Source organism: Rhineura floridana, chromosome 9 (assembly GCF_030035675.1).
Source record: "Rhineura floridana isolate rRhiFlo1 chromosome 9, rRhiFlo1.hap2, whole genome shotgun sequence".
Taxonomy (NCBI): domain Eukaryota; kingdom Metazoa; phylum Chordata; class Lepidosauria; order Squamata; family Rhineuridae; genus Rhineura; species Rhineura floridana.
Window position 1 is genome coordinate 92,565,988 of NC_084488.1, and position 24,201 is coordinate 92,590,188.

Consider the following 24,201-nt stretch of genomic DNA (forward strand, 5'->3'; position numbering starts at 1 on the left):
TCTCAGAGGAGCCATTCCCTCCTGTGTGAGTAAGGAGGAGGAACACCCAAGATTCTAAAGATAATTCACTGCATAATTAACTTTTTTTAAAAAATCTGCAATACAGTTAATCAGGGGCACACTTTTAATCAATCAGCAGATATTTTAATGATTAATCTAGCTGATTATTCAATCAAACATTGCAGTTCTATTTGTTACTGTTGATATTTTAATACTAGGGACTTTGTCCCTGTGTGCTTTGCATGCCAACCCCCCCAGACTACCAAACACACACACACATGGACTTGCAACCCCCCCCCCGGGACTCCCAAGCCCCTGGACTCCAAAACATACACACACACACATTCTCCCAAACAGGTCACTAAGCTTCCTCTTCTCCTCTCCTTGAGACCTTCTCCTGTGAGAAGGAGGAAGGCAGCTGGCTGAGGCAAGCTACACAGGAACAGTAGGGATGACTGGGGCAGCACTTCAGCAACTGCCCTGCTCTCCTGCCATTTTCCTCCTCCTAGCCTTCTGCTGCTGTGGCTGTCGGTGAGATGGTGAAGCAGGAACAGCAGAGAAGGACAATTGATTAGGATCTACCCTGGGCTGTCCTGACTGTTTCTCCATGGCTCACCTGGGCTGCCTCGCTCTCTCACCTTGCTTGCTCACTCGGCTCATGCCAGCCTTGCATACCTGCCTGTCCTCTGTCCTCGTTTGCCTCACCCCCTCACCATACTTGCCTTACGCCTGCTGTGCCTCCCCCCACTTCCATAGAATGCTGTTGTCATGCTGTGTGACAACTTACAAAAATATTTTACGTATAGATAGATAACATTTGGGGCCTGAGTGCTGGCCTGTTTTGTTTTTTATGCTGTAGATCTCATGTATGGCTGTCTGGATAATTATATTTATTATCATTTGCTAGTTATTTCTTCGGGGGTAAAAAGACTTTGAGGATGGTACAAAAATGAAAGACGCATGTTTCAGTTTTCTTTGAAATATAATTAGTGTTTCCATTTAAAGAAAATATCAGTGGGCTGAAATTTGGACCCCCAGTATGTGGGTATTACCAATTCTTGAAGAACTGAAAGAATTGGTTGCCATGCTTAAAAGATGTTTTCCTTGCTTTTAAGTGGAAAAAAGCAAAAGTGTATAATGAAAGGGATCCTCAAGATGTCGTGACTGTTTTTTCTCTGGAGGGAATGAAGAAATGTTAACTATTGACAGCATTCTTCCTCAGTGTGTAAGCACAGCTGTTAGTTTCTTCACTTGGGGACCCTGTTAAGGGCTGCCATGAGTGAGGTCTATAAAATAATAATAATAATAAAAAGAAACAATTAATGAAAGTCCACCCATACTGATGGGGAACAGAAACTGACTAGTTAGCAATTAAGCCCCCCCCAGTATATCACTAATCTCCTAGCCTCCTTGGACAGGCAACAATAAATGGGGCAGTACCTACAAGGAAGAAGCTTTTAATTAATATTGCAAGGTACCTTTGGTCAACAGTATTTCAGAGTAAAGATTACAGAAGGATCATGAAAGCGAAGGAGGTATAAATTAACACTATCTTAAGTGTTGCATTGAATCTCCATTTTAAGTACTCTTCCAGGTGATTGTGGAAAAGCAATGCCTCAGCAGCCCTAAAGGGCTTTACTGTGGAAGCAACCTTAAACTCAAGCATATCCACAAACAGAATTCATAGACTGGAGATTCTGAAAGGGATTTGGGATGTTGTGAGAGGCTGTTAATAGGATCTGCTTATCTTACACTTAGAGCACTTGCTGCCACATCTGCCAGTACACTCACTCTCTCTCTGCGTCCCCTCCCCCAAGGACCCAGAAAACTTACCTGGTATAGAAGGTGATGGAGGTGAGTGTGCCAGCTCCCTGTTGGTATGACTATTCCTACGAGGGAGGGGACTGATACTGCAAGCCTCTGTATTCCTAGTGGGAATATGATACTGGTAGGGGTGCCCTTAATGAGATCTGCAATCCCTACCGCCTGACTCCCTACAAATAGTCAAATTATGACTTCCCTGCAGCCTCCCAAAGACAATAGCCAAAGGGCCATCATAAAAACTAAGGTGCCCTTCTCTTCACCCTTACTGCCCTAAGCACCATGTTTCCACAAAAACACTAGAGGTTTCTATTTTATAACAAATACTTACAATCTAAGAGACATGATGCAAAAGGAATAGGGAAATAAGAGGAAAAGAAGCAAATGTCATGCTGTTACATAATGACCAGGTGGCAGAGATAGGGGAGAAATTTGATTCAGCTCACATTTAAAGGTGAGCCTACCTGATTCACACTTCCTGACAAAATACAAACATCAAAGCACATCCATTATTCAAAATGTGCACTTCTCTGAATGTTGCAATGCAGTTCTCTGGCCAAGTAGCGGATAGCAAAATGCACCTGCTGAGGTAATGTTTCCACTAATACATTTATTTTTATGTACACAACATATGAAGATGCATCATTTTAAGGAAAATTGCATTGCAAAAATGTGTTTATTAGGCAAAATTGCATACAAACATTTGTGTATTGGGACAAATTTGCATGAAAATGCTAAATTGTTATGAGGACTTGTTTTTTTAAAAAAAAGCACAAACTGATGTGACTTTAATTTGGGATTGGAAAAATAGGAAACTGAAAGAAACTGAAATTGATGGATTTGCTCATCCTTAAAATGTAGTCACTGCAGGAGGAAGTTTTTAGAAAGGAGGCAGCGATGCTGCAGCCAGGTGGAACAGCTGCAGATCAACAGTATGGGAAGGGAGGAACCAAACCGCAGTTGATTGAAAGATTGTATCTTGGGGAAAAGCACATACTTTGCAAGCAAAAGGTTCTAGGTTCAATCCCTGCCATCGGGTAGTAGACTGGTGAAGTGAAAGACTGGAGAACTATTGCCAATCAGAGTAGACAGTTCGGGGCTAAATGGAATTAATGGTCTAGTTTTCATAACATGCTAAGCAAAACCCTGGCTTGGTGATACTGTGTGGACTCCCAGAGAGGAGCTCACAGCCATTTTGCTCCTTCCCAGTCCTTCTTGGCTGATGGCACGCATGCATGCTACGTGCGTGTATCCCAGCTATGAGCCAAGATGGCGATAGAGGCTTCAGCCCCTTAGGGAAACCTTGGCTACCATCTTGGTTAAGGGTCATGCTGCACACGCAACTGCACAACAGCTGAGAAAGGTAGGTTGAAGCAAGGGAATGGCGGGGGCTCTGAAGTTCTCAAAGTGCGATCCGCAGCAGTCATCCTGCCGCAAATTGCTGAAGGGGAGCACCGGGGCCTGGGGCAGGCTTGTGCCCAAGGGCCCCGGCATGTCTGAGGCCGGCCCTGTTAATATTGATATTTGGAAAGGAAATGTAGATAAAGGAAATATCAATAAAATAATCGTCTTAATATCAATATTTTAGAGGCACAGAAAAATGCTACTTAAAAATCCATCTACAAAACAATAGGGAATAAGCAAATTAACAGACAGTTAAGTGCCAAACCTGCATTGGGTAGAATTCTAGCACATCCTTAGTGGCTTCAGACCATATTGTCATGGTATGTGACTTAATTCCAGGCTGAGCTGTAGATTACCATGAAAGCATGGGGATTTCATTGCCAGTCATGAAAATGGAACTCTGTAAGTGCACAATTTCCACAGTCAATGGGGACGCCCCAAGTGCACTTATAGGACTGCATAGTTCTTTTGAAGCCTGATGCTACCATATAGCAGAGATGGGGACCTCAAGCTCAGGTACCAAATGTGGCCCTCAGCCTCTCTTTCTGGTCCTCAGCACTCTTACCTGCCTTGCTTTTTTGCCTGGCTTGAATGTATTCTTGCACTCTGGTAATGTTTCTTGCTACCTGAATGTAGAATAGAGAGGGGTATGTGAGTAAATTAATATGCCTTGCTCCACCCACTTTTGCTTCTGGTTCTGCCCACTACAGCATATGGCCTCTAGAAGGTTACCTAGAAGGGACTGCAGCCCTTGGGCTGAAAAGGGTTTCACATCCCTGCCATATAGGTTATATACATGTTACAAATGTCTCAGATCAACAATAGCCCAGGGTACATGACCAGCTCTACCCATGGCTAAATTCACTAGGGAAGAACAGTTCATGAAGTGAGGATGTGTCAATGGCAATAGTTAGGTGAGCTCTCTTTATGGTAACAGCAGGTCGAGGCATTAAAGGGAACAGAAGGCAAATGCTTGGGCATCTGCATATGAGTGCTTGTGCCAGAAAGAATGTTAGGCCTCAAGATTCAAAGCTTGCTTTGTTCTTAAGCTTTTACTAGCTTCTTTAATTCTTCTTAGCCCTCTTCTTACAAATTATTGGCAATTTCATTTTTCCTTCATTTTATCCTAGCATTTTGAAATGCGATTCCACATTATAAATTTCTAGAGAACAAAAGCTCTCTATTAACATGAAGCCTTCCATCCTATTAGAGCGGAGGATTGAAATCTAATTTAAGATAGATATTTGATTCAAAACTGATCAGTAAAGTAAAAAAGCCTTCATATTAGGGTGGCCGCAACTACCCTGTGGAATTTCCTACCCTTACATATTAGACAGGCGCCATCTCTGTTATCTTTTTGGTGCCTATTGAAGACCTTCTTCTTTCAACAAGCCTCTTGAGATCTTATCCCAGTCTGCATCTGTACTGGAATTGCTTTTTAATATGTTTTTTAAACCTTTTTTTCTTTTTTAATATGTCTTCAAAGCTTTTTAAAAAAATGTTTTTAAAGATGTTTTGTTTTAAGGTATTTAAAGTCTGTTTTTATTATCTTTTAAAGTGTTTTTAGTGCTTTTGTTTGCCACCATGGGCTCCTGCTGGGAGGAAGGGCGGGATATAAATCAAATAATAAATAAATAAGTAAGTATTGTTACGGGTTTGGGGGCTGATAGATTATTTCTGTGAGTCCCCTTGCAGCCTCTGATTTGGAACCCTGCACCTGGAGGTGAGAAACCTGCTCTGCTGGCCAGATGAATCCCCTTTGTTAATCTAATAGAGTGGCCAGGTGAGTTAATGGAGAGAGCCTTCGGGCTTAGGGCGGTATATAAATTAAATTAAACAAATAAATAAATAAATAAATAATGGGTCTATCAAGTGCCCATTAGCTGGCAAATGAGCCAGGAAAATCCTATTGTTATTGAAACTCTTCAGAAGAGCCCCCCCCTTCCTGAGGCCTAAAAGCGGCTTGTGTTTTTAGTGGGGCCTGGGGAAAGGCTGGGAAGTGAGGCAGGCAGAGAGGCTGGCTCTCTGCACCATGGCTTTAGGATGCCTTCTGTAAGTCTGATGGAAATTACAAGATCTGTTGGACTGCTGATGCTTTGAAACCCTCCATAGGCTGAGGTTGGAATGTGTGTAAATAAAGAAACCATATTCCATAAAGACACCACAGTCTCTGCTGACCTTCTTTCCAAGGAAACCAAACCCTGGGTAAGTGCAGGAACCCCTGGAGATCTCCCACCTCTCGGAGATTGGGGTGGCGCACAACAATATATATATATATATATATATATACACACACACACACACACACACATACACACACACCTTGTAAAAAGTACATAGGAAGCTGCCTTATACTGAGTCAGATCACTGATCCATCTGGGTCAGTATTGTCTGCACTGACTGGCAGCAACTCTTCAGAGTTTCGGACAGGGAACATTCCCAGCCCTACCTAGAGAGACCAGTGATTGAACATGGAACCTTCTGCACGCAAAGCAAACACTGTACCACAGGGCTACAGCCCTTCCTACTACTATTCAGGCCACTTACAAAGAAAACAATTGTTTTATGTATTAAGGGATATGATTTCATGTGCAATAAGAGTATGTGAGGAGTCAATGAGGACACCATTACAAGAGCAGGACAGGCAACTTAAATGGTACTTGCTCTGGAAAATGAAAAGGGCAGGGGGTACAATAGGGATACATATGGAACATGGAGCTGCCATCAGGAACTCACATCACCACCTGACTAGGTGAAAAGACCCAGAAGCAGGATAGTTGGCGTTGTCCTAAATGTTTAAAGAGGTGTGAAAGTTCAAACCATCCTTGACCACTGATGTCAGAAGAAGAAGAAGGGTCTGAAGGTGAAAGGAATCAGAAATGCTTGGCAGGGATGGACAAATACAGGCATACCCCGCTTAAAGTTGCTTCACTTAAAGTTGCATCACTATAATGTACATGCTCCATACGTCCCCATACCCCGCTTAACGTTCACACGCTTCGCAATAACGTACATTTCATTGGCATGACACCGCTGCCATCTAGTGGTGATTCCATGCAGTACAAGTGAAGACAATTGCTTCACTTAAAGTAGATTTTCACTTAAAGTATACTCTCTGGTCCCATTGCGAATGTTAAAGCGGGGTATGCCTGTATGTCACTTTCAGTTTCTCATTTTTCTAATCTTAAGTTCAGTTGTCTATATTTACATATCAGTTTGCGATTTTTAAAAAAGTCCTCATCAGCATTTAGTGCAAATTTCTCCTAATATATATATATTTGTATGCAGTTTCCCCTAATATAATGCAGTTTTGTATGTTATTTTCACAAATATATGTATTTATATGCAACTTTACCCTAGCATATGCATGTTTGCACACATGACTTGGCTAGAGAACTGCATTGCAAAATTCGGAGACGTGTGAATTTTGAAGGATGGCAGAATTTCTTTTTGTGTATTGTGCCAGGATGTGCGAACGAAGTAAGTTCACCTTTCAACATCAACTGAATTGAATTTCTGTCCTATTCCTAAAGTGTGGTCAGAGTAAAAGCTGGCTTTAGGATAGAGAGGCTTTTAGTTACCTCAGAGCCCTGGAGCCAAACTGTTTGCCTGGTTTCTATAGGAAAATTTAGAAATGATGACTGATCTCTCATCGGTGTCGGAGGCTAAATGTGATGACATTCAGATCCTTTCCAGTTTCCCATCAGATATGCCTACAATTTCTTCCCTGCTCATGCTATCTTTATTCCTAGAGATATGGATGTGTCTCCAAATCTCTTTAAAAGGATATGAAATAAACTGTTTATCCTTTAAAGATAAATGGGTGTTCCAGAAGTGTTCTGCTTTATGTGAACAAGCATCGAAGCCAGCAACAAGATGTTCCAGAGAGTGACGACAGATAGAAAGGTGAATTAAGGGTAAGTAGTTTAGGGAACTGAGGAAGGACAGACAAAAATTGGGGTTGGGGGAATTGAGACTGGAAGGAGGGATGATAGTAACCATTTTTGTCTTCAGAATGGAGAATGGGAAAAGAAACACAGGAGGAAGTATTTCTAAGAAGTTTCCTGTATACTATAAACAACTAATCTACTTTGTGCACAAATGGAGGTATTATGCATGATGTTGCTATTTTGAAGGAACAATGAGATCTGATACTATCTCTTGCTACCTGATTCCATTGGGACTAGTTACAGGACAACACCTGCTGATGGTTGTTGCCCATGGCATTTTTAAAAAACCAAACAAACAGTCTTTCTCTGGGGTCTTGTCCACCAGGCAATTTCTGTTGTGTAGCCAGTATTCACCCCTGAGAGTTGGTACTTAAAATCTAACCCCAAACAATTTGTGGACTCGGGGACTTGCCTTAGGAAGGACTGTCAACATTCTCTCTCTCACTGTATGTGTGTGTAGATTTCATAGACTCCAGAAACAAAAATAGAGCACACAGTGAACCAACACAGTGTGAAAATATCATGCACTTGGAGACTAACAGAAATTGTTTCAGGCAGTGACAAATTTTTGTTATGGCAGATAGTCTTTAACGTTTCTTTTTACATCTTCTCCAATCCCAGTATACCACAATCTGGAAACTTCCTAAATGCAGCATTTCTAGAAGTTGCTTTCTAGAATGGTGATGCTGGTGGGCTTAGTGGTTTGGTTATCTAAACCTATTGATTTGATTTCAAAGATCCAAGCTTGCAGTTTGCATTCTGCCAGCTATCACAGAGATTGTCTCCTGTCAATAGGCCAGTTCATTCATGAATTTAATACATTGAGCAGGGGTGCTTCCACACTAAGCATATATTGTGGAATTGCCATGCTTCATTCATTCACTTTTCACAGGGCATCCACATAATGCCATCAGCCAGTGATTGTCATCCGTATTTTTTAAATATGGCACTATGCCTTAATTGAAAGATTAACAAAGCAAGTACCAGGAATGAATGAGACAGACATGGGAGATGATTTCGTAGGTCTATGGTACGAATTTATTCTATGGTCAAGAACAAGTGAAAGTGGGACTTCAATTCCAACTTCACAAGAACTTTCATGGAGAGACTTAATACGTTGAGATGGAACAATGTGTTGCTCTTCACAATCTCCCTATCTAGTTTGAAAATAAGAATGTTGACACAAGTGATAGTATTGTATACCAGACAAGATAAAACAAATACGATTTCTGTTTGGTTTAAAAATGAAATAGGAACTGTATATAGTCCTATTTCTTAGCAGAAGTATTTAGTAACAACAGCGGATTTTGAGAATCAACCAGCCCACCTTTCCCTCAGACACAAATAACAACAGACACAGTCTTCTTAGGTAAAAAGAGATAAAAAATATTTACTCACAACCAGGAAACGTAGGCTCTAGCTTAGATGGAAAAAGTAGGAGTCTTAGTCCATTTAGTTTTTGGTGATGATCCTCTCAGGAACAGAATCTGCCATGCTGCCTCTGCTAGAGGTTAAAGCTCAGTAATGGTGGATATGCAGGAATCTACTAATCCCTCTTACAAAGGAAAGAGGAAGAGACACCAGTTAACCCCACCCTTTAGGAAGTTACATCATAGTAAACAGGTACATAGAGATATTCCCCAAATATTAGTTAGAGGGAACATCTCTCTATCAAAGGGGTGACATGCAAGCTAAACCCATGCAAGCTAAACCCAACACTCCTCCTCAAGCTGGCATGTGAGAACCTAAGAGTCCCATCTTAATAATAATAATAATAATCCAATAATAATAATAATCTTGATCCAAAGTCTCTGGAAACAGTCTCTTGGCAATGGCTTTGTCAAGATGTCTGGTGTCATTTCTGTAGTTGGACAGTAGTTCGTCTTGATGAATCCTTTCTCTGTCAACTCACGCACGATATGGTACTTTATCCCTATATGTTTAGTGTGTGGTGTGATTCTCTCAGTCTGAGAAAGTCTAATACAAATCTGATTGTCTTCCGTCATCTGAATTGGTCTTTGCACTCTTATTCCAAAGTCCTTTAGTAATCTGTTAAGCCAAATGGCTTCTTTACATGCTTCTGCAGCAACCACATATTCAGATTCTGTGGAAGAAAATGCTATTATATCTTGCTTGTGACTAAACCAGGAGATAGGTCCATCTCCATATGTTAACAGGAAGCCACTAGTTGACTTGGAGTGTGAATTGTCTCCAACCCAGTCAGCGTCAGTGTAACACACAAGTTTTGGATCACTATTAGCTGACAATCTCAACTTATAGTCCATAGTCCCTTTCAAGTATCTAGCCACCCTTTTGACAGCAATCCAGTCCTTTTGTCCGGGTGTGCTAGTTTTCCTACATAAAATCCCTACTGCGCTTGCTATGTCAGGTCTAGAAATCGTGATTAAGCACAGAAGCTTTCCTATTGCTGTTCTATACTGGTTGTTGTTTGGTAAAGGTTCACCTACATCATTGTCTTTAAGAAAGTCTGTTGCCATGGGCATTGCTACAGGATAGGCATCTTTGAGTTCTAGAGTCTCTAAAAGATCAACAATCTTTTGCCTTTGGTTGGGTAGATAGGAGCCATCTGCTTCCCTTTCGATCTGGATGCCTAGGTAGTATGTTGCAGTGCCTAATTCCTTAATTTCAACTTCCTTGTTTAAATGATGTACAACTTCTGTGTAGTCTTGATCTCATTGAATCGCCATGATCAGGTCATCAACATAAATCAGGATATAAGTGAAATGTCCATCTTTGCTTCTGGTGTACAGGCATTGGTCTACCTCGCCTTGCTCCTTGAGCATTTTGTCCAGTTTCTCATTCCAAGCCCTTGCAGCTTGCTTGAGTCCATATAAGCCCTTTTTAAGTTTGCATACAAGATGTGCTTGCCTCTGGTTCATGAAGCCTAGGGGTTGTTGCATATACAATCCCTCTGTTATTTCTCCATGCAGAAAAGCAGTCTTCACATCGAGGTGTCTGATGCATCTGTTTGGGGCTGCCACACTTAGTAGCTTTCTTATCGAGCTGTGTTTTACAACAGGAGCAAAAACAGCATCATAGTCCTCTATGTATTTCTGCAGGAAACCTTTGGCAATTAGTCTTGCTTTGTAGCGTTCAATTTCTTCTCCTGCATCTTGCTTCACCTTGAACACCCATCTGCACCCTATGGCTTTCTTGCCTGGTGGAAGCACTGTTAGGGCCCACGTTTTATTCTTGTGCAGTGCATCCATCTCCTCCCGAGTGGCTTTTCTCCACTGAGTAGCCTCGAATGCTGGCATCTGCTTAATCTTCTCCCAAGTCAATGGTTCGCTGGTTCGATTTTGTGAGGTAGGACAGGCGTGGAGGTGGTACACCCTTGCTGGTTTGCGATGAGCATCTAGAAGCTTGTTCTGGGATCTCGCCTGGCTCTGTAGCATCTTCCAGTCCAGTCCTCTCATCATCCTCATCTGCGTTAGCACCGCTCTCAGCCTCATCATCACTTTCTGCAGTCTCTGCCTCTTCTTCCTGCTCAAGGCTTGGTTCAGGTTGTGTAGATGTCTGTGTTGTCACTGGTGTCCTGTATGTGGGTACTGGCATATCTATGAGAGATTGGACATGGTGTCCTAGCACAGTCCTTCTTTTGTCACCTCTGCGTTGCTCATCAAAGTAGACAACATGTCTTGTGCTGACTTCACCTGTCTTTAGCTTCATAACTCTGTAGCCTTTGCTACCAGGAGCATAGCCTATTAAAATAGTCTGTTCTGTTCTAGCATCTAGCTTCTGCCTTTTTTGTTTTGCTATGTAGGCAAAAGCAATGCTTCCAAACACTCTGATATGTGCCAGGTTTGGAATCCTGCCATGCCACAATTGGAATGGTGTGTATGTGGTACCCTTGGTTGGCAATCTGTTCTGGATATACGTTGCAGCCATGATCGCATCACCCCACAGTCTGCTGGGTAGATCAGTGTCAGCAAGCATGCATTTAGTCATTTCCAGAAGAGATCTAAGTCTCCTTTCAGAAATCCCATTCTGCTTCACAGTATGACTGACAGTCCTCCTGTGCAAAATGCCTTGTTCCTCCAGGAAACGTTGTGTTTGATGTGATATAAACTCACCGCCATTGTCAGTTTGTAGAGTCTTTGGTTTGCTCTGAAACTTCGTGCTCACCATCAAGATGTATTTCTTCAGCATCTCATGTGTTTGACTCTTCTCCTTTAATAAGTAAGTCACACAGTGTTTTGAAAAATCATCCACAAAAATTAGAACATATCTATTCTTCTCAAGTGAGGGTACATTAAATGGTCCACAGAGGTCACTGTGTATGAGATCTAGCACCTTGGTGCTTCTCTTTTCAGTTCTTGGTGGAAATGAGGGTCTAACACCCTTTCCTCAACGCAGTTTACATACCTTTTTGTTTTATCATGGTACTCTTGGTTTACCTTGATACCTGTTGCAAGGTTCTGCTTTTGTAGTTGCAGGATTACCTTTGGATTGCGATGTCCCAGTTGCCTGTACCAAAGTCCTAGGCTGGTCTCATCCTTGTCCACCATGGCTGTATTTGCTTGTTCAGTTGAAAGACTTAGTTCATAAACACCATCATTTTCAAAAGCTTGTGCAAACAAAGTATTATCTTTGGTTACTGTACACTTTTCCATCCTGGAAATGTATTGCAAATCTTTTCTTATCTAATACAGAAACACTTAGCATGTTGCAACTCAATTCAGGTACAAATAAAACATGATCTGCTACATTTTCTATGGTTTCATGAGGTAGTTTGCATTTTAGAGCAACACATCCAGATCCATGAATATTTATATATTGACCATTGGCTGTCTGAATTCTTCCTTTAGCATCTCTGTTTATTGCATCAAACAAGGCTTCATTATAAGAAGAATGATTTGTACATCCAGAATGTAAAATCCAATTGTTTGGTTTTTGCATTTGCCATAAGACCTTTATGCACAAAAAGGAAATTGCTTCCTTTGGATTCCTCTCTCTGAGGTCCCTGCTTATGCTTAGGTAAAGCATGCTGTTGCTTTCTTTATTCCCTTCGTTTGAAACTTGGAGAGCTACCATTGGCTGTTGAACTCTTGGGTGAGTCACAGTCCTTAGCCAGGTGACCACGCCTCCCACAGATAAAACAGCGTTGTGATTGGTTCCTGGGAGGGGCTTTTCCCTTCCCTTTGTCCTTCCCACTGGCCAGGTAATTTGAGCCACTCTCTTTAGGATCCCTTTGGACATTGCATTCCTCTCTTAGCTTTGCAATAGCTTGTTCAAACCTAATCTCATGTTTGTCATTTAAAAGAGAAATAAATGGTTCAAATCTCTCTCCCAATGTGCCCATAAGGAAACCCAACTTCTGTTGGTCATTAAACTCAAGTCCAGTTAACTTCAACTTGCCAAACATAGTAATCAAGGAAGTTATATGTTTTTCACAGTTTCCTTTTGTATTAAGTCTGAGTCTCATCATTTCTTGAATCAATATTGTCTGAGATCTAAAACTTGTAAAGCCAAATGTTGTCTGGAGTTTGTCTAACATCTCCTTAGCAGTTGTACATTCTTCAGTATGGATCAGTTTATCATCCTCAAGGGAATAAAAAATAATAGCTTTTGCAATTGCATCTTTCTTTTCCCAATCTCTTATCTTTTGGGCATCCCTTTCTGGTCTAGGTTTCTCAATACAGAAAAGAGCTCCTTCTGCCCCCAGGGCAATTTTAATCCTGCTTTTCCATTGTTGAAAGTTAACAGCAGTTAGCTGTGGCAGTCTGCCAAGATCTTTATTGTCATACAAATACATTCTTTCTTGTTGGTCTGAAAAGAGCTTTGGTTTGCTAATACAACTTAGAAAAACAGCAGCCAAAAAACTCTCTTTAAAAACTAGTGTCTGATACAGAGCAAGGGGGAAACAAACACACTAAAAATACTCAAAATAAAATCCCCAGAAATCTGGTTTAATTCTCAGTTTACTCTGGAGCCCTGAACCTGTTTGGTTTAAAAATGAAATAGGAACTGTATATAGTCCTATTTCTTAGGAAAAGTATTTAGTAACAACAGTGGATTTTGAGAATCAACTAGCCCACCTTTCCCTCAGACTCAAATAACAACAGACACAATCTTCTTAGGTAAAAAGAGATAAAGAGATAAAAAGAGATAAAGAATATTTACTCACGACCTTCATATGTTCAGGAAACATAGGCTCTAGCTTAGATGGAAAAAGTAGGAGTCTTAGTCCATTTAGGCTTTGGTGATTATTCTCTCAGGAACAGCATCTGCCTGTTAGAGGTTAAAGCTCAGTAATGGTGGATGTGCAAGAATCTACTAATCCCTTTTACAAAGGAAAGAGGAAGAGATACCAACTAACCCCACCCTTTAGGAAGTTACATCATGGTAAACAGGTACATAGTGATATTCCCCAAATAATAGTTAGAGGGAACATCTTCCTATCAAAGGAGGGACTGGCAACCAAGAGGTCTTCTGTATCTTTAAAAGTTGTGCAGGGGAAAGGGAGAATTCCCCCTTGTGGTTTTTCCCATTACAGTGTTGCAAGAACACCTGCACTTGGCTGACTTTCTCTTCTCCTAAAGATACAGGATCAGTCTCAGGCCCTGAACCTAGTCTCAGGCCCTGAACCTGGCAACCCTAATTGCCAGAGTTCTCTAGGAAGAGGGACTGACTGTTAAACCACTCTGATAGAGGAGTGCCCAACTGCAGGCCAGGACTCCTTGGGAGTAAAGGACTAATTGGGAGTAAAGATCTGGCTGAAGAGGGTTAATAGGAGGCAGCTGAGGTTTGGGGTATGGTTCCAGCTGCAGACCTAACCCTGCCTTGCCTTTGACCTAGGATGTAACTCTACGAAGGCCAAAAACCTCTAATTTCGGTAGGACCATCTTAACAAACCTCCACTAGAAGAGCTGTTCCCAACATCCCCCCCCCCGACCTCATGAACATAGCTGAGGGTCTTGGATGGCCATTTAATGATTTTTCTCCTGTTGTAGCAACTGTAATGTGCTGTCCTAGATGCTAATAGATTTTTAACTGTGTTTTTATTCCTTTGTTTATTTTTATATTGTATTTTATTGTATTACAATTTGAATTCCATAGATATCTATAGGATTCAGTGTTCTTCATAGACATGCTGTGAACCACCTGAATGAAGCTCATGGACCACTGGTGAACTACAGTTTGGGAATCCCTGCACTATAAAGTTCTTCTTCCCACACTGGCCTAGGATGTAGATGACCCCTTCTCCAAATACTAACTCTCAGTTCCCTAACAGAACTGGTGAACATTCTTTTACTATAGACTGGAAGCTGACTCAGGGGCCTATCCACTGTTGCTCTGGGAAATGTAGGCAGAGTAAATGGTTTTGCTTCTTGCTGTAGGAGAGTTATTTGCTTCAAGTGTGCTCTGCTTGTGTATTTATTAATGAAACAAATATAACAGACATCATGCATCTACTATATGCCAAGGAAAACTAAATCTTGTAGTGATATCTCTGGCTTCCCACCACCTGGGGAAGATGGGCTGCATAACATTATGAAATTGGAGGAGACAGATGCTTTTATAAAGGTTCACATAAATACATGATAACTTATGTTTGTTTCTTCTGATGGGAAAAAAGATCCTGCACGTTAATAAACAGTAATGGATAAGAGGTAAGTTTAGCTTTATCTGCTCTTGGATTACAGCCTCATAAATTATTATCTAAAAGATGTTTTGATCACATCTTTCATCTTTGACCCTTGGCTAAACTTCATTGCCCTTCCTATCAATGTACTGAGCCACATAATGAGAATGGTTATGAAAAGCATCTCAGTATTCTCAACATTTGTACAAAAATGTTCATACTGGAATCTCAGAAGTATAAAGCCAAGGGGAAAAGCATACAGCTGTTCTTTAAAATACAGCTTTGAAAAGGAATCTCTGGCTGTGCACACACTATACATTTAAAGCACACTTCTCTCCCCCCGCCCCAGAATGATGGGATTCGGGAACTGTGGTTTACCCCTCCCACAGCTATCATTCCCAGCCCCCTTAACAAACTACAGTTCCCAGGATTCTTAGGCAGCGGGAGGATGTGCTTTATGTGTATGGGGTTGCATTCAACTAAGTCCTACTCAGAGTAGACCCAAGGGTGTCTTTGGGTATACAGCACTATATTTATATGTATGTTTTTAAAAAGTTTCACAGTAATAAGGAAGTCCTTTACACTAACACACAAATAGAACAAATTTAATTAATATTTGTAGTCTACTCCTCTCTAGAGTTAAACATGTTTATTTATTTTCCTGACATTTATATCCTGCCATTGAACTGTAGGCAGTGCAATGTGGTTCCCAGGCAGTCCCCTCTTTAGACATTGGCCAGATCCAAACCTGCATAAGCTTCTCTAAGGTGCTTTCAACTACACCCTGATGTTCCCATTATTTCAGTGGATTAAGTGTTCTTAACTTTGTATGACACTAGTTTGGGGTGTATGTTTAGATACATATCTGTAATGTACTTGGCTTTGTGCAGGAATAATCCCTTTCAGATCACAAATGACTGGAAGAATTTAGTGCTAGAGGGACCTCTCCCCGCTGAAGTCTTGGATGGAGTCTGCCAGAGGACAGAATTGGCATATTTATTGAAATATATTTGTGGAAACAAACTTTCCCAGTTAGTCTCTGCTGTGGATGTCTGCACTATATTGTTTTAAAATTTATCTGTTGCTATTTTCTGTGTTGTTTTTAACTAGTTTTAAAGCTGCTTTTATTGTATTTTGTACATTGCCTGAAGATGTAGAAGTTGATGTGTGTGGAAGTTGAATAATAATAAAATATGCACAGTGTTTATAACTTTAGGGACTTCCACCTAGGTAGTGGAGTGCCCTCATATCCAGGCGTGAGCAACAGATGCAACAGTAAAGCTTTTCCAGAAAATGAGGTTTTATTGGGAAAGAAAAAACAAAAGGCAAATCACACTTTGAAGGCTGTCCCATAGAAGGGAGGGGCAGAGGAGGAATGAGAAGTGAGAGGGTGGCAAGCCAGAGTAGGCTGCATGGGTGGTGATTCAGTGTTTGGGTGGAAAGGAACGGCGGTTTAAGAAATGGAATTTGGAAAGATGGCGGGGGTGGGTGGGAAGAGAAAGAGGCTGCTGTACTTCTTTATGTTCTGTCCAAAAACATGTCAAAGGAGAGGGGAAGGAAGGGCAACATTTTTTGGCATCAGAGTGAATCTGAAAAGGTGGCTGGTGAGGAAAGCAGACTTTCCTTGGCAGTGCTTGAGTGGGCAAGGATTGCTGGAGGAGGGGGTGCAGAGCCAGGCATCCCAAGCTGGCAGCTCCAGGAGTCAGTCAGACTGACTTTATCCAAGGAAAACCTTTCCCTAGAATCCCTTGCTTGTAGGATCTCATGGTGTCTCAGGAACAAGCAAAGCAGAGCTTACCCCAGTAAAGCCGCTTTCTTGTAATCAGAGGGAGTACCAACGGGCACCGAGCCAGGAGCTGCAAAAACCAATCAAGCAGAGTGTCTGCCAGGAACACCGCTCTTGAAATCATACCAAGTTCACAGGGCTCGAAGGCAGTCTGAGGGAACAAACAATATAAAAGACTAGGGAGGTCCTGGGAGGAGGTTTTCCACCAGGGGCATAATGGGATGAATGACCAACCATCCTACCTAGTGAAGGGTGTCTATGTTGGACCCTAGGTGTCTGTTGCAATACTAACGGAGAACCCTGGGTTCTCAATAGCCAAGAAGTGGAGGAAGATTAAGTATTTGCAAGTCCAAGAGTTTCCAGGCCAGCCGATAGACAGCTGGGATATCCTCTTTCCCCAGTAGTGTTACGTGGGGTGGGGCAGAGCAGCAGAACCACCTGCCCAACACTGGCATCGTTACTATTTACCTGGACAGGGGAAAGGTCAAGGCCAGGCCTGCCATGCTTCCAGTGGCACACAGGCAGAGCAGCTGAGAGTTAGGAGGGACAATTCCAGAATCCCAGTCTTCTAGCTGTCTAGGGTCCAAATACAGGGGTAGTACAAGAAGCCTAAACACAGGGGCAACAAGAGGCAAAATCCAAATACAGGCCAAAGCCTAAACACAGAAAGGGGGAGGCCCAGTGACCAGTTAGGTAAACAGGCCTCCACATCCATAAGCTGATACAAAGACATTGTTCCAGTACTCTGTGCCTAGAACAGGTTTTTATACCTAAGCCTGCAAAGCACCACCCAGAACATAGGTGCAGGCCATCTGGGTTGCCTGAGCATTTGGTCTACTCAGGAGGAGTAGCTTAATCCTGAGTCCTTGTTCCTCAGGTGGGCACTCTGATGCCTGGCAGCTGACGGCACCTTCAGGCGCCTGTGCTCTCTAGGACTCAGTGGCCAATCCGTTTTTCTCTCTGACTCCATGAAGGGGCTATCTGTGCCTTGAGGTTCTGTTGTGCTCAGGTCTTCCTTGCATGCTTCCTATAGGCATTTGATTGGCCGCTATGAGAAAGGATGGGGGACTAGATAGATCCAGCAGGGCTCTTCGTACGAGGTTGAGTTGCCGTGGTACCTGAAGGCACTGGATCCCCTTGCTCTGCCTCACAGTTCCTTGACATGAGCTGCTCCTCTGTGAGCCACATTCATGTAATCAGCAGCAACATCAGTGCTGGGAGAGTGGCTCCACTCCACCACATGCACAACTGGTGTTTTTTTCCATTTCAGTAGAAGGTGTCAGCAGGAACTGCAAGCACCTTTGTCTTAGGTGCCTTGCCAGCTCAATGCCTTTGAAAAAACGTTAGAGCTAAGCTGATAGTATGGGGACCCACTATGGAGGTAGGCTAGTGGTTTCTTGCAACATTTGTATGGAGTATTATAAATATTTTCTTATTTTTTTTGTGCAAGGGAAGTTGCATCCTCGTTTCAGCTCCATCTGTATAATGGACAGAATATACTTGGGTATTGTTACTAGAACTATTGCAAGTGCCAGTCTGTGTCTGTGTTGGAATTGCTTTTTAATATGTTTTGAAAACTTTTTTTTTTAAAAAAACTATGTTTTTAACCTTTTCTTGCTCTCTTTTTTTTAGATGTCTTCAAGGCTTTTAAAGAAATGTTTTTAAGGATGTTTTGTTTTAATGTATTTTAAAGTCTCTTTTTATGATGTTTTAAAGTGTTTTTAGTGCTTTTGTTTGCCGCCCTGGGCTCCTGCTGGGAGGAAGGGCGGGATACAAATCAAATAATAAATAAATAAAATAAATAAGATGCAGAATAGAAAGGGGGGGGTTATGGCGACTCATGCTGTTACTGAAACTCATTCTTTGTGCTGTACCAGCTCCCATACCACAATCTCCTGCACCAGCAGCGTGCCTCTCTCTAAGCACTGAGCAATGACCGCTGCTCCTGGGCATTCCTATGCAATATCCCAGCATCACGGATCTGTACCAGCAAAGCCAAAATATCAGAGTAAAAGTGCCTTAAGAAACGTATTTAAAGATATTTTTCCACATCTCACCCAACAGCACAGTTTGTACTTATTTGGTTACACAACCAAATCTTGGAAAGGACCTCACATTCATTTATGTCTGTCTGCAATGGAAAACACTGTCAGGGTTGCTGATTTGGGAGTGGGAGTGACAGCAAGCTTAATTCCTTTGGTTTTGTTCATACCAGCGGCCTTGTTTTCAACACTTTGAGGATGAGGGAATATATTTGAAACTTATAACATATAATTAACTTCAACATGGAATGAAGCATACTAAAGAATTTGAAATACATATATAAAAGATCACCCATATTAAAATATACCTTAAAAAAGTTTGCCCCCAAAGCAAACATAAATTATGAATAACTTTCTGTAGGCCAGGGGTGGAGAACCAAGTCAAGCCAAATGTGGCTCCTCTCCAGGCCTCCCTTTCTAGCCCTTTGGCCCTCCCCAATCACATCCCTCTCCCCAGACACTCACTCTCTCCAGCAGTAGTGTAGTGGCAAATTAAGAAGTGCAGGGTTCTTTCATGAGTCACAGCCACATTCTTTTCTAAGATTATACAGCCTTCTAAAATTATAGAATAATCTTGCCAGGTTTGTATGCTTTCTGATTCTCTATCCTAGTTAATGTCTTCTCCCACAAACAGATGTAGGAGCTAATCAGCATGAAAGGGGAGTGTGTTAGCTACTGAGAAAAAGTCTTCTCTGTGGCTCACTTACCTCCTTTTGCTCTGATTAGCTCCAATCAGCAGAAAAGGAAACATATTGGAAGACTCTTCTCAGTGGCAAACACACTCCCGTTTCATGCTGGTTGGCTCATAGGATGCTAGAGACATTGGGATCCTGCTCCCAAAAAGGTAAGGGATCTAAGACCCCCCCCAAGACTCTGGGTGACTACACCCCTGCTCTGCAGGCCTCACCCCTCACTGGCCATGCTTTGTATCCTCCTTGAATGATGTGGCCTGACCAGCAAGTACACCGATAACGCCTTTTGCTTGCCTGCCTGGATGATAAGAGAGAATTGTGTGAGTGTATGCAGAACCAGGTCTCCTGTACAAAGGTAACAGTCACATTAATTGTTCTGCCTATTTTTGCTTCTTGCCCCACTCATCACTGGCATGTGGTCCCCAGAAGGTTGCTCAGAACTGGAGGTGGCCCCAGGATGAAAAAAGTTTTCTACTCCTCCTCTAGGCCTTGTAGTGGATTGAATTTAAAGTTAAAGATCACCCATATTAAAATATACCTTAAAAAATGGAGATCCACACAAAGTTGTGAAGGTGGAGAACATAATGCAATGGGAGAAAGCAACCTGGCCCTCACTTGTACCTGCCTGTTTCTCACTCTTCATCCCAAGGCCCCCCATTTGCTTCTTCCTCTTTGCTCCTCATCACAAACTCATCAAGCTTTTCTCTAAACCACCCTCCCTGCTTCCTCCTTTACCTTCCTTCCTTCCGCCCTTGCCCTAAACCAGGGTTGGGGAACCTCTGACCTGTGGGCCACAAGGCCTCCCCATTTACCCCCCCGAGGCTGTTTTCTCCAAACCGTGCCTACCTGCCCCACATCTGAGGGGAGTCTGCATGTGCAGCTGATCCCAGCAGAAAGCAGGCTTCAACGTCCCACCCATCAGCTCTTTGCAAGCAACACATGGTGGTTTGAAGTCACAATCTCCCACCACCCCTGCAGACCACTTTTGAAAGGTGGGTAGGATAACCCAGCTATCAATCCACTGATGTCATTTATGGTGTCAGATGAGTGACTGTTGGGTGGTTCTGCCCACCTTTCATAGCTGGCCTGTGGGGGTGGGAGATAAAGGTCTGACCCACTGGGCCTAAAAGGTTCCCCATCCCTGCCTTAACCCATACTCCACCCTTTCTCCCTAAAGATGAAGCATGCCTTGGATTAACTTGGAAATTGTCTGAATTTTCCTGAGTCAGCTTGGATGAATTAGCTGCCCATCTGCCACTTTTTCTGACATGTCCCGTAACTGGTACCCACAAGGCAAGGTGGTTCCAGCACCATGGAAAGCTCCAAGTGAACAATTTGCTCCAGTGAAGGCCAGAGGTGAACTGAGTCCCTGTAGCCTACTGCCCTCCTGAATTCCAACCCCCTCAGCCAATGCAGTTCTCTCTTGGGTCCAGGACTAGTGCCTATGCACTGTCTTCTGTTGCAATGATATTCTGGGGCAGTTTCTGGAAAGGGGTGGCTGTTTTGTGTTTTTTTGCAAATCTCCACTTTCACAAATGGTCATGGAGACTTGCAAGTTGCAAACAGAAGATAACCATAAGCACAATCTAGCCAAAGATAAACAGTTCTACGCCCCATTGATTCTTCCATTGAAATCAATGGGGCTTCAAGTGTTTAATTTTGCATGGATTGTGCCCTAGGTGGCGTTTGTGGTATTCAGGGTACTGCTGAGGGCATTTCTGCAAGCACACAGTCTTTTTAATTTCTGTATATATCTTCACCACCCACTTTTTTAAAAAAATTGATTGCTATTATTAATCATGGCCACTTTCAGCATAGAGTGGCTCAGAGATACTTGTCCAGAATCTCACTTTCAGTCTTGTGAGCAGAAAATGGGCAAAACCCTCCTTTCCCAAAGGTCATCTATAATTATGCTTCTTTGTGTATCAATCCTAAAATCCTTAAATCTTATATTTACAGTATTAAAACCTATCTATGATCATTTTAACATTTACTCACTTCACCGTGTCATTAAAATCTGTTTTTATATGGGACAAAAGCATTAAAATCCATTGCTGTGATCACTGAGTTTTATTTAATAGTGCAAGAAATCTTAAGGGGCGTTAGCTATAAATAAATGAAGATAAAGCTCAAGAGGCCAACGTTATGACTAACACCTCTAACATTACAGAAGCTTAAAAATTGTTTGAGTGACCTCTAGTGGAGAGAAGCTGCCACTACAGATTTCAAATTCCTACAATCTGTTCTAAGACCAGCACACTGAGACCTTGTCAGTGCATCCACAAAATGGCCATAATATGCAAATCTGAAAAAATATCTGCTTAAGGAAACTCAAATTCATACACATTCTGTTATGTGGGTAAAGAAAGGGGAATGAAATTGCATAGTTTTGAACTGAAAAATGTGTGAACTTAAAATTTACCCACAGCTCTAAATCATTTCCCTGGGCCTCTCTCATGAAAATCCCCCTGCAGATTTGTGTTACATCAGCTCCAATGGTGACCACTAATGAGGTTAATCCTCTTAAATATGGAAGCAGCCTCAGATTCTAGTTTCAAATCTTGGTTAAGAGGGAACCCTGGTTAAGGCTGGCAGGAGAAATTTGACCCGGGGAGGGAAGGGGAGTGCAATCAGTCTTTTATTGTGTGATCTGCTATTTGTTTTTAGCTGCTTGCTTTGTTTTCAGGTTTGTCTTGTTTTTGTAGAAAAGCAAGTTATGAATTCATTAATAAAGAAATAAAGAATCCTAACGAATGCTGCAGAAGCAGCACTGCTGCCTTCCAATATGCTTTTTTCTGGGGATGGGCATGGCCAGTGAGAAGTGTTGATGGGAGCTGCAGTCCAGCAAAATCTGAAGGCCACAGGTTCCCCATTCCTGAATTAGAGAGATGCCATGGAAATTAAGGCCTGTGGACCTTTCCTGGTATCGGCTTCCTTGCTGTTGCTTTGTTTGTAATTCAGCTTTGATGACTAAAGGACCCGGATAAGTAAGAAGCTGGACTAATAATGAGACCTCTGGTGAACAAAATTCAGAACAGCAGATAAATTATCCATGGACTTCCCACCCTTCATGTCACCAGCAGTCCATCAGGATTCTGTAGGAGGGATTCAAACGCATATCGGAATTCACAATCAAGAGGGCTAAAGCACTCAATCACCTAGATGCGACAAATCCATGTTAAAAAGAATCTACAGACTTTTTTGTGGTTAGGGAAGTGGCGGAGAAATGCATTGAAAAGTGTGAACAAATGATTAATGGGAAGACATATAACCACCACACAAGCAAATCAGGGTGAATGCTCATTGACTTATAACCTCCCCATAAACAAATCAGAATGACTGCTCAATAAAGACCGGACATAGTCTAACCTTCACTTAAGCTTTGTGCAAGCAAATCAGGACGAATGCTCAATAAACAGGTCATCTGGAAGAGCCCTCAAAAGTCATGCGAGTTTGCAAATAAGAGGCACAAGCCATTGAGGAATCTTGTTCAGAGTGCACAGTGTGCTGAATTGCCATTGTGAGGGAAAACGACCCAGCCAACGGTCAACTTTTTTGTTGCCTTTATAGTGTCAGTTAAGATTTTTGCTTAGGCTCCAAGGCTGGTCCCAGCACATTGAACATAAGAAGACCCTGCTGGATCAGGCCAGTGACCCATCTAGTCCAGCGTCCTGCTCTAACAGTGGCCAACCAGACCCCCAAGGGAGGAATGCAAGCAGGGCCTGAGTGCAAGAGTGCTCCCCCCTCCTGCAGCTACTGGCAACTGGTTTTTAGAAGCATAGTGCATCTGACTATGACATCAGAGCATAGCCATCGTTGCCAATAGCCACTGATAGCCTTTGCTACATGAATTTGTTTGATCTTCTTTTAAACACATCCAAGATGGTGGCCATCACTGCTTCTTGTGGGAGCGAATTCCAAAGTTTAATGATGCGCTGCTTGAAGAAGTGCTTTTTGTGTGGTCTGAATCTTCCAACTTTCAGCTTTATTGAATGTCCATGAGTTCTAGTGTTATTGGGGGGGGGACTTTTCCCTATCTGCTTTTTCCATGACATGCATAATTTTATAAACTTCTAGCATGTCGCCTCTGACTCACCCTTTCCCTAAACTAAAAAGTCCCAAATGCTGCAACCTTTCCTCATAGGGGAGTTGCTCCATCCTCTTGATCATTCCCAGATGCCCAAGGGAAGCCTACAAGCAGGACCTGAGTGCACAGCATTCTTCTCTTCTGTGGCTCTACAATATCCTTTTTGAGGTGAGGCAATCAGAACTGTACACAGTATTCCAAGGGTGGCCGCACCATAGATTTACACATCGACATTATGATACCAGTAGTTTTATTTTCAATAAATGATCCCTAGCATGGAATTTGTCTTTTTCACAGCTGCCGCACACTGGGTGAACATCTTCATTGAGCTATCCACTACGACCCCAAGGTCTTGTTTCTGGTCAGTCACCACCAGTTCAGACCCCATGGGCATATATATGAAATTAAGGTTTTTTTACTCCAATATGCATAACTTTTGTTTACACTGAATTTCATTTGCCATTTTACCGCCCATTCACTCAGTTTGGAGAGGTCCTTTTAGAGCTCTTTGCAATCCCTTTGTTTTAACAATCCTGAACAATTTAGTATCATCAGCGAACTTGGCCACTTCACTGCTCACCCCTAACTCTAGATTGTTTATGAACAGGTTAAAAAACACAGGTCCCAATACTGATCCTTGGGGGTCTACAACCTTCTACAACCCTCCATTGGGAGACCTGTCCATTTATTCCTACTCTCTGCTTCTTGCCACTTAACCAGTTCCAGATGCACAAGTGGACCTCTCCACTTATTCCACGACTGCTAAGCTTACTCAGTAGTTTTTGGTGAGGTATCTTGTCGAATGTTTTTTGA

At 42.3% G+C, this 24,201-nt stretch overlaps 1 long non-coding RNA gene across 1 annotated transcript in view; it reads right to left on the minus strand.

The window, feature by feature from the left end:
- Positions 1-1,082: 1,082 nt before the first annotated feature.
- LOC133364568 (uncharacterized) overlaps positions 1,083-24,201 on the minus strand; it is a 28,051-nt gene continuing 4,932 nt past the window's right edge. The window contains exons 2-5 of the long non-coding RNA XR_009757982.1: positions 16,580-16,718; positions 13,324-13,427; positions 8,574-8,730; positions 1,083-1,286 (exon numbers count right to left, since the gene is read on the minus strand). This is a non-coding gene — a long non-coding RNA (uncharacterized LOC133364568). The remainder of the gene's footprint in view (positions 1,287-8,573; positions 8,731-13,323; positions 13,428-16,579; positions 16,719-24,201) is intronic.